Here is a 19,507-nt window from a genome sequence, read left to right as displayed (position 1 = left end):
TTGTCCTGGAATGGGAAGGCATCCAACTTGGTGCCGTGATATTGAGAGGGACCTCCAGCCATTTCTGAAGATGTCTGTTATCCTCCCAAACCATGGATCCTGTTGAAGCCAAACACTCTGTGATCATTTATAATGACCTCAATAAACTTAAGAACAGGTAGGAAACATGGAACCATTAACTTATATTAATATTTCTATAGGGTGAAACTAATCTTAGAAGTTTAACTTAAAGTCACCAAACCACAGACTCCACACATGGGACAGAACATGTCACCGCTAGCGAACTTACCTTGTATGGATCCATTAGGGACTGTAGGAGGTGAAAGCTGAAGGAACAGGAGTCAAATCACACTGGTTAGGGTACAGACACAAAAAGAAAGGGGGCAGAAAACTAGCAAACATGCCCTACGAAATACACAACACACCCTACGAAATACACAACACACCCTACAAAATACACAACACACCCTACCAGATACACAACACACCCTACGAAATACACAACACACCCTACCAAATACACAACACACCCTACCAGATACACAACAGGCCTTACCAAATACACAACACACCCTACCAAATACACAACACGCCCTACCAAATACACATCACACTCTACCAGATACACAACACACCCAACCAGATACACAACAGGCCTTACCAAATACACAACACACCCTACCAAATACACAACACACCCTACCAAATACACAACACGCCCTACCAAATACACAACACGCCCTACCAAATACACAACACGCCCTACCAGATACACAACACACCCTACCAAATACATAAACACTCCCTACCAAATACACAACATGCCCTACCAAATACACAACACACCCTACCAGATACACAACAGGCCTTACCAAATACACAACACACCCTACCAAATACACAACACACCCTACCAGACATACAACACACCCTACCAGATATACAACACGCCCTACGAAATACACAACACACCCTACCAAATACACAACACACCCTACCAAATATACAACACACCCTACCAGACATACAACACGCCCTACCAACACACAACACACCCTACCAGATACACAACACACCCTACCAAATACACAACACACCCTACCAGACATACAACACGCCCTACGAAATACACAACACACCCTACCAAATACACAACACGCCCTACCAGATACACGCGTCAGCACACACTACCAAATACACCAAACTCTCTACCAAATACACAACACACCTACGAAATACACAACACACCCTACCAGATACACAACAGGCCTTACCAAATACACATCACACCCGACCAAATACACAACACACCCGACCAAATACACAACACACCCTACCAGATACACAACACACCCTACCAGATACACAACACACCCTACCAGATACACAACACACCCTACCAAATACTCCACACACCCTACCAAATACTCTGCACACCCTACCAAATACTCCACACACCCTACCAAATACACAACACACCCGACCAAATACACAACATGCCCTACCAAATACACAACACACCCTACCAAATACTCCACACACCCTACCAAATACTCTGCACATCCTACCAAATACACAACATGCCCTACCAAATACACAACACACACTACCAAATACACAACAGGCCTTACCAAATACACAACACGCCCTACCAGATACACAACACACCCTACCAAATACACAACACGCCCTACCAAATACACAACACACCCTACCAAATACACAACACACCCTACCAGATACACAACACACCCTACCAAATACACAACACGCCCTACCAGATACACAACACACCCTACCAAATACACAACACGCCCTACCAGACATACAACACACCCTACCAAATACACAACACACCCTACCAAATACACAACACACCCTACCGAATACACAACACACCCTACCGAATACACAACACACCCTACCAAATACACAACACACCCTACCAAATACACAACACACCCTACCAAATACACAACACACCCTACCAAATACACAACACACCCTACCAAATACTCCACACACCCTACCAAATACAGACAGTAGAGCTCAGGACACCAATTGAATGTACCAAGATGACAATACAAAGATTCAATTGGTTGTTTTGTTTATTCACCTCTGTGATATCAATTTATAAACAGAGAAATCACTAATTACTTATTACATAGTGATATCACTTATTACACAGGGGAATCACTAATAACTTATTACATACTGATATCACTTATTACACAGGGGAATCACTGATTATGGATTAAATGCTGACATCATGGATTATTGATTATGTATTGACATAATTGATTACTGGTTAAATGATTACATCACTGATTACTGGTAAATACTGACATCACTGATTACTGGTTAAATACTGACATCACTGATTACTGGTTAGATGATTACATCACAGATTACTGGTTAAATGATTACATCACAGATTACTGGTTAAATGATTACATCACTGATTACTGGTTATATGATTACATCACTGATTACTGGTTAAATACTGACATCACTGATTACTGGTTAGATGATTACATCACTGATTAATGGTTAGATGATTACATCACTGATTACTGGTTAAATACTGACATCACTGATTACTGGTTAAATGATTACATCACTGATTACTGGTTATATGATTACATCACTGATTACTGGTTAAATGATGACATCACAGATTACTGGTTAATGCTGACATCACTGATTACTGGTTAAATACTGATATCACTGATTACTGGTTAAATGATTACATCACTGATTACTGGTTAAATGATTACATCACTGATTACTGGTTAAATGATTACATCACTGATTACTGGTTAAATGATTACATCACTGATTACTGGTTAGATGATTACATCACTGATTACTGGTTAAATGATTACATCACTGATTACTGGTTAAATGATTACATCACTGATTACTGGTTAGATGATTACATCACTGATTAATGGTTAGATGATTACATCACTGATTACTGGTTAAATAATTACATCACTGATTACTGGTTAAATGATTACATCACTGATTACTGGTTAAATGATTACATCACTGATTACTGGTTCAATGATTACATCACTCATTACTGGTTAGATGATTACATCACTGATTACTGGTTAAATGATTACATCACAGATTACTGGTTAAATGATTACATCACTGATTACTGGTTAAATGATTACATCACTGATTACTGGTTAAATGATTACATCACTGATTACTGGTTAAATGATTACATCACTCATTACTGGTTAGATGATTACATCACTGATTACTGGTTAAATGATTACATCACAGATTACTGGTTAAATTATTACATCACTGATTACTGGTTAAATGATTACATCACTCATTACTGGTTAGATGATTACATCACTGATTACTGGTTAAATGATTACATCACAGATTACTGGTTAAATGATTACATCACTGATTACTGGTTAAATGATTACATCACAGATTACTGGTTAAATGATTACATCACTGATTACTGGTTAAATGATTACATCACAGATTACTGGTTAAATGATTACATCACAGATTACTGGTTAAATGATTACATCACTGATTACTGGTTAAATGATTACATCACTGATTACTGGTTAAATGATTACATCACTGATTACTGGTTAAATGATTACATCACTGATTACTGGTTAAATGATGACATCACTGATTACTGGTTAAATGATTACATCACTGATTACTGGTTAGATGATTACATCACTGATTACTGGTTAAATGATTACATCACTGATTACTGGTTAAATTATTACTGGTTAAATTATTACATCACTGATTACTGGTTAATGATGACATCACTGATTACGCATTAAATACTGACTTCACCGATTACTGATTTTAAATGCTGACATCACTGATTACTGGTTAAATGAAGACACCACTGAATACCGATTAAATGATGACATCACTAATTACTAATTAGGTATTGACAATATTGATTACTGATTAGATGATTAGATGCTGGCATAACTGATTTGATGGGGTGTGGTTGCCTTATTTAATATAATTAAATGATAAATGTTCTGTGAATAAATTGTATCTTATATTAAAAAAATAACCTGAGTATTCCAGATGTAGATATATCTCATATCAATATATAGTACCATAAAGTAAAATATATATCTGAAATAGGAATATTATTACTTGTACATCTAATCTTTATATTTGATATGTTTTGTAAGATTAATAAAATATCAGAATATGTCCTTGGATAAATTACAGTCGTTATGATATCAATCACATTTGCATATTAATTATATCAATATTAATGAAACAAATGTCCTAAATAGACACAGCAGTAATATTAAAATTTATTTCTTTATATTTGATATGCTTTGTAATTTTAATCAACTTGATAAATGAAAGTTATTATAATATTAATCACGTTTGCATATTAATTACATTTGAATATTATAAGTAACTTGATTAATATATTTAAACACTTGATCTTTGATACTTTGTTTTAATATTTTATTGGAAATTGTGTCCGATACGACAGTAACTTTGACTGGATATTAATTTTAAGAGATTACACTATATTGCCTTTAAAAATGTGATTTGTTGAATTATTAATTTCAGTGATTTTTTACGTCCCTTTTTTTATTTAATATGTTGGTAAAATGTCACCACAAAGTGAATCAGACTCCCACACATATGCGACATTGAAAAAATGAAGAAACCGGCATCTTTGATTTATTTCCGGAATTTTGAAACCAGAAGTAGTTTTTGTTATTAGTTCTCAGGGATTCAAGATGGCGTACAAACAGGTAGTTGTTGCCAACTGAAGTATTTTTTAAGGCATTTCTACATTTTTCAGTAGAAATGGCGACTTATTTACCGAACTTAAAAAACTAATCATTCCAGTTAATTAAGTTAACACTGATATTCCAATCAAATATTTAAGAATAATGATTTGTGTCTGCCTAGTAACGTTTTACCTGACATCGGTTTGTTTACAATTTCACTGACCTGCTTCATTCTCAAACATGTACATAACACATCGAAGTATGTGTCTAAATGTTTGCTTTAAATGACAGTGATATCTTACTTTATACTTAATATATTCATACATACATCCCTGAATGCTAACTAACCTCTCAAAGTACCTTGACCACCTGAAGGCATCCAGCCATGCGTGACATTAAGATAGATGAAGGGTTTGATGATCTGAAGGTATACAGATACTTGTCAGGTGATAAACAGTGTAGTTTATCGCCTCGGGGCACTGGTTTGTTTTAGTCTTTATTACAACATGGCGACGGGTAAAAGTGAAGATGTGCTTGCTGAACAGGAAGGACCCTCCTTAAAACTCACTGGGGTTGACAATAGAACATTTAAATTTGAACAAACACGATCAGTAAGTCAGATAAAAATTGATAACATAATTGTAATTTTTCATACAACATGTACCCCTACAAATTATCTGTGTCCATCAGTGTTTTTGTTGTGAAGTTAAACATGATTTAAACAGCTACAACTTCTGTTATGCTGGTAACTTAGTGCGGACAAAATGGTCAATGATCTCTCCAATGGCCTTTCAGTAGTGGTAGCTAGAGACTGTAGTTTTTCTAGCATTGATACATGTAGTACATGTACTGCTTTCCTGTCAACAATCTCATGCTATAGACCAGTCTGTCTGCAGGATGTTGTACTCCCAATGAACTGGTGTTGTTTTTTATAAGCGTCCCATGATAGTTTTGAGCTGTATTCCCAATTAGACGAAATCCCACTTATGATCTGTATGCAGTGATCATGAGTTTAAGTAATGATAGGCACTGACACAAATTGTATACATGTCAAGAATTCGAGCATGGAGTTAGCTTTGCTGGTTGTACTTTGTATGTCATGTGCGAGTCACATTCATGAAATTTCATGGCGAAGATACGAGTACTCTTCAACTTGGACAGTAGATATTACACAGTTTGGCCAGACATTGATGTGGCTGGGGAATAGAATCGAGCAGAAGACGGTCCCCTGGGACTCTGGATTGAACCATCACCCTCATTAGCAAGCAGCTGGTGGGGATTTTCCAATGTCCTACATATATGGACATATATAGTGGGATATATAAGAAGTATATTGGGTATTTAGATGTGATGCTAGCTAGTGTTTGGATGTGACCATCATAATCATACTTACAGATGACTATGTAAACAACACATTTATCAGTATTTGATAAAGCAGTATTATTATGTGTGATGGCATCATCAAAACATATTCCTAATATTTTGTTCTATCACTTGAAACGCTGAATAAACAAACAAAAGATTGTGTTGGTAAACAAAATTATAGTATGAAATGTATTTCCCGACTATTCATGTAATCATTTCCATACAGGGTCACCCTGACTTCGAGCATGACCACCTTGTCGGAGGAGAGCTGGACCCTGGCATGCTAGAATCTGACAGTAAGATTAAAACATTATAGTGGACAAATCTGTAAGACATAATAATAATTAGTTTGGACTTGTTTCACTTTATAAAGCTGTTGATTCAGATGAAGTTGATTTATTGTGTTTGTTAAAAATTTGTTTAAACTTCAATGCTGCATAAACTTCATGAAAAATAGGAATGTTGCCTTAGCCATTAATCAGTACATGTATTTCCTCATAATTGTTAATGATATAACTTAAAAATTACTCTTTCAGATGTTGAAGTTGTCATTTGGCAGAGAGATCGTAAGGGAATTCATGTCAACTTGGAAGGTAATGGACAGCTTGCAGAGGCTGGGGATTTGTTTGAAATTGTCAAAGAGCACCGCAAATTGCCTGACTTCGTGGATAACATATTTTCAATCTGGATGGTCTCCCCACTGCTAGGTCAGTACAGAGTTAGTAATAATAGTCTTTAACATGCCTACACTTGTCTAAGAACTGATTTTCTCTTTAAGCCAAACAAAAACTAATATTCTCCTTAAGTCAAACAAAAACTGATATTCTCTTTAAGCCAAACAAAAACTGATTTCCTCTTTAGTCCAAACAAAAGCTGATATTCTCTTCTAAACCAAACAAAAACTGATATTCTCTTTTAGCCAAACAAAAACTGATATTCTCTTCTAAACCAAACAAAAACTGATATTCTCTTCTAAACCAAACAAAACTGATTTTCTCTTTTAGCCAAACAAAAACTGATATTCTCTTCTAAACCAAACAAAAACTGATATTCTCTTTTAGCCAAACAAAAACTGATATTCTTCTTAAGCCAAACAAAAACTGATATTCTCCTTAAGCCAAACAAAAACTGATATTCTCTTCTAAACCAAACACAGCATTGTTTATATATAATTACCTGTCATTGAAATAAAGAAAATAAACTTATTTGATGTGTCTTTAAATTTCTGGCTTCAGTTTCTTGTAGTATGATACTAATTTTATATTAACTGCTTCTTGCAGAGCTCAGACTGAAGCGTTCCCACAAAGCATTTCAATTTGCACAGCTTTGGGATGAGTTTTGCAGCATGTATACAGATGCAAAAACAGATGAAGTTTCTCGAGGTAAGTGTAGTGGCAGGTCTTGATTGATGCTAAAGGTTTGGTTTGTTTGGTTTGTTTTTGTTTAACGTCCTATTAACAGCCAGGGTCATTTAAGAACGTGCCAGGTTTGGAGGTGGAGGAAAGCCAGAGTACCTGGAGAAAAACCACCGGCCCACAGTCAGAGCCTGGCAACTGCCCCACATAGGTTTCAAACTCGCAACCCAGAGGTGGAGGGCTAGTGTTAAAGTGTCGGGACACCTTAACCACTCGGCCACCGCGGCCCCTTTGATGCTAAAGGACAAATTTATCGAAGGGAAAGTCAAAGTTCTACCCTAAGAGCTACTATGGGTACTTTTCACAGCCATGGTCTTTTGGATTCTTATTGCAGAACAATGTGCATGCATAACATATGATTTGTCCAAATGTCTGACAGAGTTTGGCACATATATACTGAGCTTAATTATTATTGGTATACAGAACTGGGATTGTAAAAACAGACAAAGATTCAAGGTAGCAAGGCCCAGTGATAGCTGTTGTTGAAGAATCTGATTGACATATTTTGGAAAACTGAAAACTCAAATTTAACTTATATTAATTTGACTTATGGATTTGATTGTTTACTTAATAAAATAATGAACTTTGACTTGCTGTGGTTAACTACTAAAAGAACATGTAAACTTTTTATTTGTCAGATGAACCAGTGGTGATGTTCCAGAGGAATGTGTTCCTATCCCTGAAGGAAGAAAAAAAGGTAGCACCTTTTATACATGTATTTATTTTCCTTTAGTACTCCCAAGTTACTATCGACATGCATTGCTAATTAAAACACCAGGTCACGATGGATATGATACTGAATTAGACACTATGACTATGTAATTATCATCACAGATTGAATTCTGGGATGCAATGAATCCTGGACCAGAGACTAGATGACAAGTGTTCTGTGTTTCAGTTCTGGCAGCTGGCTACAGATGATGTTTTATTACTCCTGTACCATGAGGCTAAATTCAACGTAATCGATGGTCGGTACATCATGTCAGATAAAGACTACGACATCCTGGCTGGAATACAGGCTCTTATAGAGAAGGGGATGTACAACAGTAACAAACACACTCCAGAATCATACAAGTAAGTCCTGGTTGGTTTCTCTCATAGAGAATTTACAACTGTAACACACTCCAGAATCATACAAGTAAGTCCTGGTTGGTATCTCTCATAGAGAATTTACAACTGTAACACACTCCAGAATCATACAAGTAAGTCCTGGTTGGTATCTCTCATAGAGAATTTACAACTGTAACAAACAACACCAGAATTATATTGATGCAAGTCTTGGTTTAGCAATTACTGTGGAGCATTTTAACTGTAACAAAGTGTTGTAATTTTCATGGTTTCTAAATTTTAGTAGCTTTCATGGTTACAAGTTGACTAACAATGTATGTGGTATGATAATATTGCAAAATTATTCAGTTTAGACTTGAAATTGTAATTTATTTTCTGTAAAATAAAAAGTGTGCCACTTATACATGTGATACTATTTAATTTTTGTTGGAGAATTTCTTTTAATGATTATTATTTATAGATCTATGAGCATCTACTAACTAACAAACTAGTGAACTGATCAACATGGTGTAGTGATGTACATCTATTATCATTGTAACAATGTCTTTCAGGGGTGATATCAACAAATACTACCCAGTTCATATCTACAAACCTAAGAAATCCCTGATGGACACAATAAAGAGGACACATGGGAAATACAATGGTCTTCACCTAGAGCAGGTTCACCAGCAGGCTTCTAACAACATCGGGGAGGAGGAGCGTACTCAGCTGTATCTCCGCTACCTTGACATCTGTTCTACTTATCCCTTCTATGGGTACGGGTCTAAGTAACTACCACCCCCTTAAAATCAACAGCTTGTGTTTAGTTCTTTAAATTCTAAAGCTGACAGTGCCACTTATCTGCAGATGTCATTTTTATTAGTGAATATTTAGGATTACGGTAAACCTCCAGTTAGTTCAAACAAAATTAAATAAATATTGACGAACCTGTTCGTATTATTCGAAATTATGCTTCAGAAAATAAGCGCGAGTTCGAACTATCCGAGCCGATATCGGCGAAAATCTCGGCAGTAACACAAACACACCCATTGTAAATCTGATACGTAACAACGGCGGTCTGAACAATGGCACATTTATAAATAAGTAAAATGATAGTATTTTATTTAATTCAATGTTAATTGATCGTTAAATGTTCTTCATTTCGCGATAATTATGATGGTTATTGCACGAAGCCGCTCGGGCAATGTGTAGTAGCTATAGGCCCCAAAACAGTACAGTACACGTTTCATTTGTGACACAAAAGTTTATCATTTGTACAGTATAATCTCTGCATGGTTATATGTTTTATCTGAATCAGAAACTACCGCTATATCATTGTAATAAATGGTCTCTTTAATACATCGAAAGCATAGTCTACATAACCTGTTGCGTTTACGAAAGCACTACTGTAAAAATAGGCGATATATGTTGATAAAATTAGGTCAGACCATCAACATGTCTGCTTTTAAATATGGCCAGTCGTATTAACATATTTGATACCTGCAAAATTATCCATCACTAATTGGGACACCTGTGGATTGTTTCGACTGGATATGAATGCTTATCACGTCACTCAGCACGACCGGGCAGCCGATCCTTTCAACTTTACAGCAAGCGACACCTCGCGTGGCCTGCTTACTAGTGTGAGGTCGCTGGTTTTCAGGCAAGACCTTGATAGGCCATAATTAAGAGATGTACATGTCCAGTCACAATTAGTAATCATAATACTAAGTTAACACTACTTATATTTGAAAATAAACGGATGATATCTTAGTTTGCCATACATCGCGAGTACAAATATCGCATGTTATTTATACATTGTCGGGGCCTAAATTTGCAATCAGCTGTCTCGTGTGTGGTGTATTTTGCTATGTAAAAAAACTGAATTAACGCTAAAATATGTGGCATATATTAAATCGCAGACACATTCTAATGATCACGAATACAATTCAATAATCTAAACGTGCCTGTTGATCAAATTTAAGTCTTGAGCATTTTTTCTGGGCCGGTCGTCGCGAGCTTTCAATTGAATTTGCAGAAAAAAATCTTACTTTACGTTCTTCATTTGACAAGTTCGAACTATCCGAAATACTGTCGGTTATAAACAACCAGAGTTCGAACTATTACTAGCTAAAAAATATTGTTTTTCTAGAAAAAAATGTGTGTTCGAACTATCCGCATGTTCGAACTAATCGAAGGTTTATCGTATATACATTACTTGTGTACTCCAGTACATAAATTGACTATCATTTTAGTTTAGTGTTTGCTTGTGGTAGTTACCCAGCTTTTCCCAAACACAAATAAGTTCCACTTTCACCTTTAAGAAAGAGCCATCATTTAGTAGCGGTATTGAAATAGAGGATCTTACATGAGTGGCTATGTCTCACACATGAAATCAAAACAATATATTTTATGCGATATATGTCATGAATTATATGTGACATCACAGTAGAATTATTAACATATTACACAAGGTTTAAGGAAATTTGTGGCATTGCTGTATCAAATGGTAGCGCTGACCATTCATATGGTAATAAGATTTTCACTCAACAATAAACCAAATTTATTAAAAGGTATACCAAGGGTTATCTGCTGTAGATAGGTGATAAACATAAACATGGTTGTTTCAATATATTTTAACCGAATTCTAATCTGGGGTATCATTGCAGGAGTGCTTACTTTGAAGCAGTGCTACAGAAGCCATGTGGTAAATTTAGTACAATGATGACCAACGTATTCTCCATCGGATTTCCGGAGATGGATGTCCTAGTGGCAATCAACACCGAGGGGATCTGTGTCATACACGAGGAACACAAGGTAACAGGGTCACATCTACACAGGGGAGATCTGTGTCATACACGAGGAACACAAGGTAACAGGGTCACATCTACACAGGGGAGATTTGTGTCATACACGAGGAACACAAGGTAACAGGGTCACATCTACACAGGGGGGATCTGTGTCATACACGAGGAACACAAGGTAACAGGGTCACATCTACACAGGGGGGATCTGTGTCATACACGAGGAACACAAGGTAACAGGGTCACATCTACACAGGGGGGATCTGTGTCATACACGAGGAACACAGGGTAACAGGGTCACATCTACACAGGGGGATCTTTTCTTTACAATGTCAATGTCGGAATCATTATACTTACAATATGAGAACTGTTCTCCTAACAATGTCAGAACTGTTGTCCTTACAATGTCAATGTCAGAACTGTTGTCCTTACAATGTCAATGTCAGAGCTGTTGTCCTTACAATGTCAATGTCAGAACTGTTGTCCTTACAATGTCAATGTCAGAACTGTTGTCCTTACAATGTCAATGTCAGAACTGTTGTCCTTGCAATGTCAGAACTGTTGTCCTTACAATGTCAATGTCAGAACTGTTGTCCTTACAATGTCAATGTCGGAACTGTTGTCCTTACAATGTCAATGTCGGAACTGTTGTCCTTACAATGTCAATGTCAGAACTGTTGTCCTTACAATGTCAATGTCAGAACTGTTGTCCTTACAATGTCAATGTCAGAACTGTTGTCCTTACAATGTCAATGTCAGAACTGTTGTCCTTACAATGTCAGAACTGTTGTCCTTACAATGTCAGAACTGTTGTCCTTACAATGTCAATGTCAGAACTGTTGTCCTTACAATGTCAATGTCAGAACTGTTGTCCTTACAATGTCAGAACTGTTGTCCTTAAAATGTCAGAACTGTTGTCCTTACAATGTCAATGTCAGAACTGTTGTCCTTACAATGTCAGAACTGTTGTCCTTACAATGTCAGAACTGTTGTCCTTACAATGTCAGAACTGTTGTCCTTACAATGTCAATGTCAGAACTGTTGTCCTTACAATGTCAGAACTGTTGTCCTTACAATGTCAGAACTGTTGTCCTTACAATGTCAGAACTGTTGTCCTTACAATGTCAATGTCAGAACTGTTGTCCTACAATGTCAGAACTGTTGTCCTTACAATGTCATAACTGTTGTCCTTACAATGTCAATGTCAGAACTGTTGTCCTTACATTGTCAGAACTGTTGTCCTTACAATGTCAGAACTGTTGTCCTTACAATGTCAATGTCAGAACTGTTGTCCTTACAATGTCGATGTCAGAACTGTTGTCCTTACAATGTCAGAACTGTTGTCCTTACAATGTCGATGTCAGAACTGTTGTCCTTACAATGTCAGAACTGTTGTCCTTACAATGTCAGAACTGTTGTCCTTACAATGTCAATGTCAGAACTGTTGTCCTTACAATGTCAGAACTGTTGTCCTTACAATGTCAATGTCAGAACTGTTGTCCTTACAATGTCAGAACTGTTTTCCTTAAGATAATGGTAGTAAATTGCTATGTTATTTTTCAGACTGTTATTCTGGCCATACCATACGAACAGTTGTCGTGGGATCTGGACCTGAACGAGGATGAACCTGATAAACTACCTGCCTTACTTGTACAGTTTCTAGTGAATGAGGAAGATGGACCCATCACCAAAGTCTTACAAATCTACTCCAGACAGGTCGGGATTCCCTCCATCTACCTATGTTCAAACTTTCCTCACCACCCTGCTTCACCAAACAGTTTCCTGTATACCTGTCTGTTAATAACCTTGACACACATGACAAAGCCGACCTCTGACAAGTGTTATTTATCGAGTTGAAAATCAATAAGATATCTGATCATTAAATGTTGAACCCTGTTAATGGTGACATGAAAAAAGATGAATTTAGGGTATATTCATATAGAATTTTACTGAAGGAACAGAAGTTATACTTCGACTTACATACCATGCTTGCCAACTTTTTATAAATCTTGTGGAGAAAAGTGTGTGAACGACATTTTAAATTGAGCAACACACATTGCAAGCGAAGCGAGTAACAAAATCTAAGGGGAAGTAATTTTATATAGAAAAATGACTATACATGTACTTCCATTTCTGATCATCTCACTCCTTAAGTTAAAAAAGATATACAGTGGAACTTCGTTAACTCAAACTCGGAAAACTCGAATACCCCACTTAACTTGAAGTCCTTCGTCAGTCCCGACCGAATTTGCTCTTTATCCTAGTAAAAAAAAACTCAGAAAACTTGAATTCGGAAAACTCAAAAAAACTCTGATAATACGAAGTGAAAATATGGTCCCAACAATAAAAATCCTACTTGAAATGATCGAATAACTCAAAGTATCGTTTTTGAGTCTAACAACGATCGATGGTAAACGCTGACATTTTTTCAACATCAAACTTCCATTTGTAATACTGAAGATATTGGTACTAGAAACCTACCGATTATTATATGCTATTAATATAAGTGTTTAATAAATTAATTAAACAAATTGTCTGTGGAATCTTATAACAACAACTCTCGGTGATAAAATGTACTGCTTTACTTACATCAGACGGTCGCTGATAATAATACACACTACAGTCAAGAATTCATCTACCCGCTCTCTCAAACAGAACTAATCTCTGACACGCTGGTACTCGGCTGATGTTTGTACAGGTGTAGAAATGAAACAGTCACCACAGCATATTGAATCTTTAAACAACTGAAACAATAGCGCAATTACTTCCGCGGTGTTCAGAGTACGTCTGTATAAACTGTCACCGCTGTCTATTAAATCGGATAACATGCCAACTCAGTAACAGTAACATTTTATACGCACATGCGCAGCTCAACTTCCTGTGCTAATACACATGGGAATGGCATGGTTATCGGTAAAACGTAAGTAGGCCTATCAAACAGTATTTCATATGTCTAACAGAAGGTAATGGTTCTGTTACATTTTACATATAATTTGTGATAAATTTGAACGGGTATTTGATGTGACGTTGATAAATTGTTATTCGGTTGATTTCTGTTTTATCATTATTCCTTTTGTAAACATGAATAGTTACTGTTATTGAAGTGACTTAGTGAAAGAAGCTCTATCGTGATTGTTGACTTAGTGAAAGAAACTTGTGATTGTCTATCAGCAAAACTACACTAAACTATGAGAGACCTACGAGAGACAGAAGGAAATATTACATATTTACACTAAACTGATGAGTGACAGAGCCGAGTTATAATGATCATGTAATGTTGACAAATATTGACCAAACTTCGCACCGAAAATGACAACTCCCTTAATTTGAACTCTCTGATAACTCAGAAGTTTTCTCGTGGTCCCGTCGAGTTCGAGTTAACGAAGTTCCACAGTATTTTCATTCAAATTTATCCAATGTTAAACTCAACTTTGAAAGGACCAGATAATAAGCAGTAAATAACAAAAGTTTTTGAAATTATATGTGTTTCTGAGAATTGTTTATCAAAACTCATTGATTGAGCTGTCTTATAAGACTCCTTTAACTCTTACATAGATATGTTATCAAAACTATGCTTAAACTAAAATTAATTTCAGCTAATGCAAATTATCACAATGATATCACAGCTAGGTTTGGTACAACAGTATTGGGCTAATGAAAATTTGTATTTAAGGACATATTTTTGTCTCTCAAAATGTGAAGTTGGAAAGTTAATTTCAGCCAAAATAGATCCCTAGTAATTACCACTATTACACAAGTGTATGATGATTGAAACAATATGAAGCCCCATGTATGTTTACAGGCGGCCAGGCCTTCAGTCTAATGCGTCTTTGTTGGTGATTTCTTTAATTCTGATCCGCCATGTTAATGCTCAGTTGATAGCATTGCTGTTTGGTGCTGTTTTCACTTTCTATATCCGAGATTCCTGTGTCTGTTTACTGTCAAGTAATGATCGTTTGTTGGGTTGACAACAAATTCTGTATATGATGTCATGTAGAAGCATTAAACTAACCATGATCATCCTTCAGATCGAATGCTACGAAAACTATCACCACACGACTGCAGCTTAATTAGTTTAAATCAATTGTTTTATTTATCGGGATAGTGTCACACTTGCAGTCAGTGATGTGCCAAATTTCATTACGGCAGGTGAGCAGGTCATTAACTGACCCATGCCCTACACAAATGCCCATAACTAGCTGACAAGTGTATGTCATAAGCCTAAGAGAAACCAACAAGATGAATAAGGGCTCCATACAGGGTCTCCCATAATCAGAAGATTACCTATATTTGATCAATACGATTTGTAAACAGGGCAGGGAGTCTAAATATAGGAAACTCCTGCCTAAAACAGGAAAGTTCACAAGTATGGACTTTTAAAGTAGAATCTTTGAGATATCATAGTTTGAGATAACAAAGTCTGGCTTGTGTGAAATGCCTCAGGAACAATTTAAATCAGAATTTAAGTTAGTAAGCTTTAGTATTGTTTTCTGATCAGGATTTAAATTGTAAATTTCAGGCCAAGTTAATGGATGCATTGGTTGAGACCTGTGTCAAGAGAAAACATCATGAAGGTTATGATTCGTCCAAACACGGTGGGTACATTTTTTATTACATTATAACTCATTATTTTATTTCAATTATGCTTTCACAGCATGAAAAACTCAGATGCAGCTTAGCTTCTGAGTCAAATTCTTTCTAGCACAGCTATTTATTTCTGATACAAGCATTTTATTTGATGGAATATTGAAGGTAGTTGACTTGAAACCATAAGTGATGTGGCGGCCAGTATGTGTAATGCTCATTCAAGGCTTGGGTCTCTGTCAATGAGTCTGCCTTAGGGGGAATATGTAGAATGTTCATACTTTATACCCGACACAAAAGACTTTTCTGGACATTAAGTATTTGAGCATGTAGTATTTTTGGAGTATATATTTGGAATGCCCACTATTGAGTCTGTTTAAATATGTACAAATTCAAATTCCTTTTTACATTTGTTTAGGTATGTATACTGCTTATGGGTCACACTAACTAACCGTTCTATTTATGTTTCCAGAAGAATTTTCGAGAGGAATCACGAACCAGATGGAGAAGATGTGTTTAAGTACGTACACACTGGAGGGACAGGCTTGTGACTGAGACTCTTCAAAATATTACTGTCTCAACTCTTTCCTAGAAGAAGGAAAAACTGTATTCAATGCTTTAATTTGTGTTTATGGGATAGAATGTTCCTACTAAAACAAAAAAGTGTCTTATCTTGTGTCACATCATGGTCAGATTAGCCTCATTTCATAAACTTTGTAATATTTAATACCTCAGATTTTATCAGTTGTTCTGTCAGTTGTGTGTCAGAATCACAATCGAGGAATGTCGTTCTGTTTACTCTACTTTTCTGTACAATGCAATACTGTTTGTTCCCCAACTTTTTAGCTTGCCTCCTGAAGAAAAATAAGTTGTTGCCGCGGTTGGCTTCGGCTTTGGTTTCTGAATGTTAACCTTTTGGTGCAAGCGTTGAAAGTCATCAGAGTCTGAATGAACAATTTTGAGGAAAAAGGTCTCTCTTTTCTTAAACATTTTGGACTTGACTTCCATGCTAAATCTGATATTAAGCTTTTGGTGTCTGAAAAGGCATCAGTAAACCCCTTAATAATTGTACTATGGTAGGGCTCTAATATTTGGTTTGAGGATTGATGTGGGGGTTACCTATTACTTCCTGGGGTCGGAATTAATAATTTTGAGGAAAAATGTTGGGGTTTTTTTTGTTTTGTTTTTTTAAACATTTTGTGCTTTGACATTTTATGCAAAGTCTAATATTAAATTTTTGGTGCAATTGTTGAAAGGCATAAGTAAACCCTTTGCAATGGTATTAGGGCACCAATTTCAATATTTCAATAGGGTTGCTTGGAGGGTAAGCTTTTATTTTCCAGTTAAACATGTTTCATAATAATGATAATTTCAACGCTTACTATAATGCAAAACCTAATTTATACTATACCTATTTTGATATTGCAATTATATTTCTTCGTTCTAATACCAGTATATTACAATATAGATTCCAGTTGGTGAAATGACCTTCTAATGCTAGGTTTAGTGATATACAATATGAAGTTTTGTAACGATGATGGTACTCTTGTTACTACTTTTTATTAACATTACTTTGTGAGAATATAAGCATAATGCCGTATTTACCAAGGATGGTTCATCAAATTATCTCATGGGTTTTTTCACATTTCTTTCTATACATTATATATTTAATCATCATATGTAGTGAAAACTGATAATTTTTGAGAATAGGAATCCCGATGATCCTATAAACTAGATATGATGGTTACATGGCAGAATGGGTAGTACACTATCCTCTCATCATGACAGACATGGTCAGTTCCAATGGTAATAACTTAGTGGGTTACTTGCCGACTACATGGGTTCTGCCATGTTAAGACTCTTCACACCTGTGTCAAGAAGAGTAATTAAGTGTAGAGAACCTGTTCCATAATTGTTGTAAAATGAAGTTTACAATAAGACCTTTGAATGGCGATTCTTTTCTATAGAAATAGTGTGAGCAGATTGTCTATAGCTGACACAATGTAATGTTTACTAGGACATATGTGGATATTGTTTACTGGGACATTTGGGGATATTGTTTACTAGGACATTTTGGGAAATTTGTTTACGAGGACATATGGGGACATTGTTTACTAGGAAAGTGGGGATATTGTTTACTGGGACATTTGGGGATATTGTTTACTAGGAAAGTGGGGACATTGTTTACTAGGACATTTGGGGATATTGTTTACTAGGACATTTGGGGATATTGTTTACTAGGAAAGTGGGGATATTGTTTACTAGGAAAGTGGGGATATTATTTACTAGGACATTTGGGGATATTGTTTACTAGGACATATGGGGATATTGTTTACTAGGACATTTGGGGATATTGTTTACTAGGAAAGTGGGGATATTGTTAACTAGGAAAGTGGGGATATTGTTTACTAGGACATATGGGGATATTGTTTACATGGACATATGGGGATATTGTTTACTAGGACATATGGGGATATTGTTTACTAGGAAAGTGGGGATATTGTTAACTAGGAAAGTGGGGATATTGTTTACTAGGACATATGGGGATATTGTTTACATGGACATATGGGGATATTGTTTACTAGGACATATGGGGATATTGTTTACTGGGAAAGTGGGGATATTGTTTACATGGACATATGGGGATATTGTTTACTGGGACATATGGGGATATTGTTTACTGGGACATTTGGGGATATTGTTTACTAGGACATTTGGGGATATTGTTTACTAGGAAACATGGGGATATTGTTTACTAGGACATTTGGGGATATTGTTTACTAGGACATTTGGGGATATTGTTTACTGGGACATATGGGGATATTGTTTACTAGGACATATGGGGATATTGTTTACTAGGACATTTGGGGATATTGTTTACTAGGACATATGGGGATATTGTTTACTGGGAAATATGGGGATATTGTTTACTAGGACATTTGGGGATATTGTTTACTAGGACATATGGGGATATTGTTTACATGGACATATGGGGATATTGTTTACTAGGACATTTGGGGATATTGTTTACTAGGAGAGTGGGGATATTGTTTACTGGGACATATGGGGATATTGTTTACTGGGACATTTGGGGATATTGTTTACTAGGACATTTTGGGAAATTTGTTTACGAGGACATTTGGGGATATTGTTTACGAGGACATTTGGGGATATTGTTTACTAGGACATTTTGGGAAATTTGTTTACGAGGACATTTGGGGATATGTTTTACTAGGACATATTGAGATATTGTTTACTCTGACATACAGGATATTGTTTGCCATGTTTTCTACTCAAAACTGCCACCTGTCATTTTCTGTGTGCATTAGGGGTCGTGGGTGATTTTTTTTTGTATCTATTTTGACATCATGTAAGGTTTGGATGATTTATAGATTCCGGTAATTTAGGTTATAGCATGGTGTAGGTCAGTACAGATTTTACTTGTGTTAAGTCTTATATAAGGGGCATGTTAGTATAGATTTACAATGGAATCTGACTTTACTGATGACCAAATTTAATGACA

At 36.0% G+C, this 19,507-nt stretch overlaps 1 pseudogene; it reads left to right on the top strand.

Moving 5' to 3' along the window:
- Positions 1-5,231: 5,231 nt before the first annotated feature.
- LOC117322709 overlaps positions 5,232-19,507 on the top strand; it is a 44,522-nt pseudogene continuing 30,246 nt past the window's right edge.

The sequence above is a fragment of the Pecten maximus genome, chromosome 3 (genome assembly GCF_902652985.1).
Source record: "Pecten maximus chromosome 3, xPecMax1.1, whole genome shotgun sequence".
NCBI classification, from domain to species: Eukaryota; Metazoa; Mollusca; class Bivalvia; order Pectinida; family Pectinidae; genus Pecten; species Pecten maximus.
This window is presented reverse-complemented; position numbering and strand designations above follow the sequence as displayed.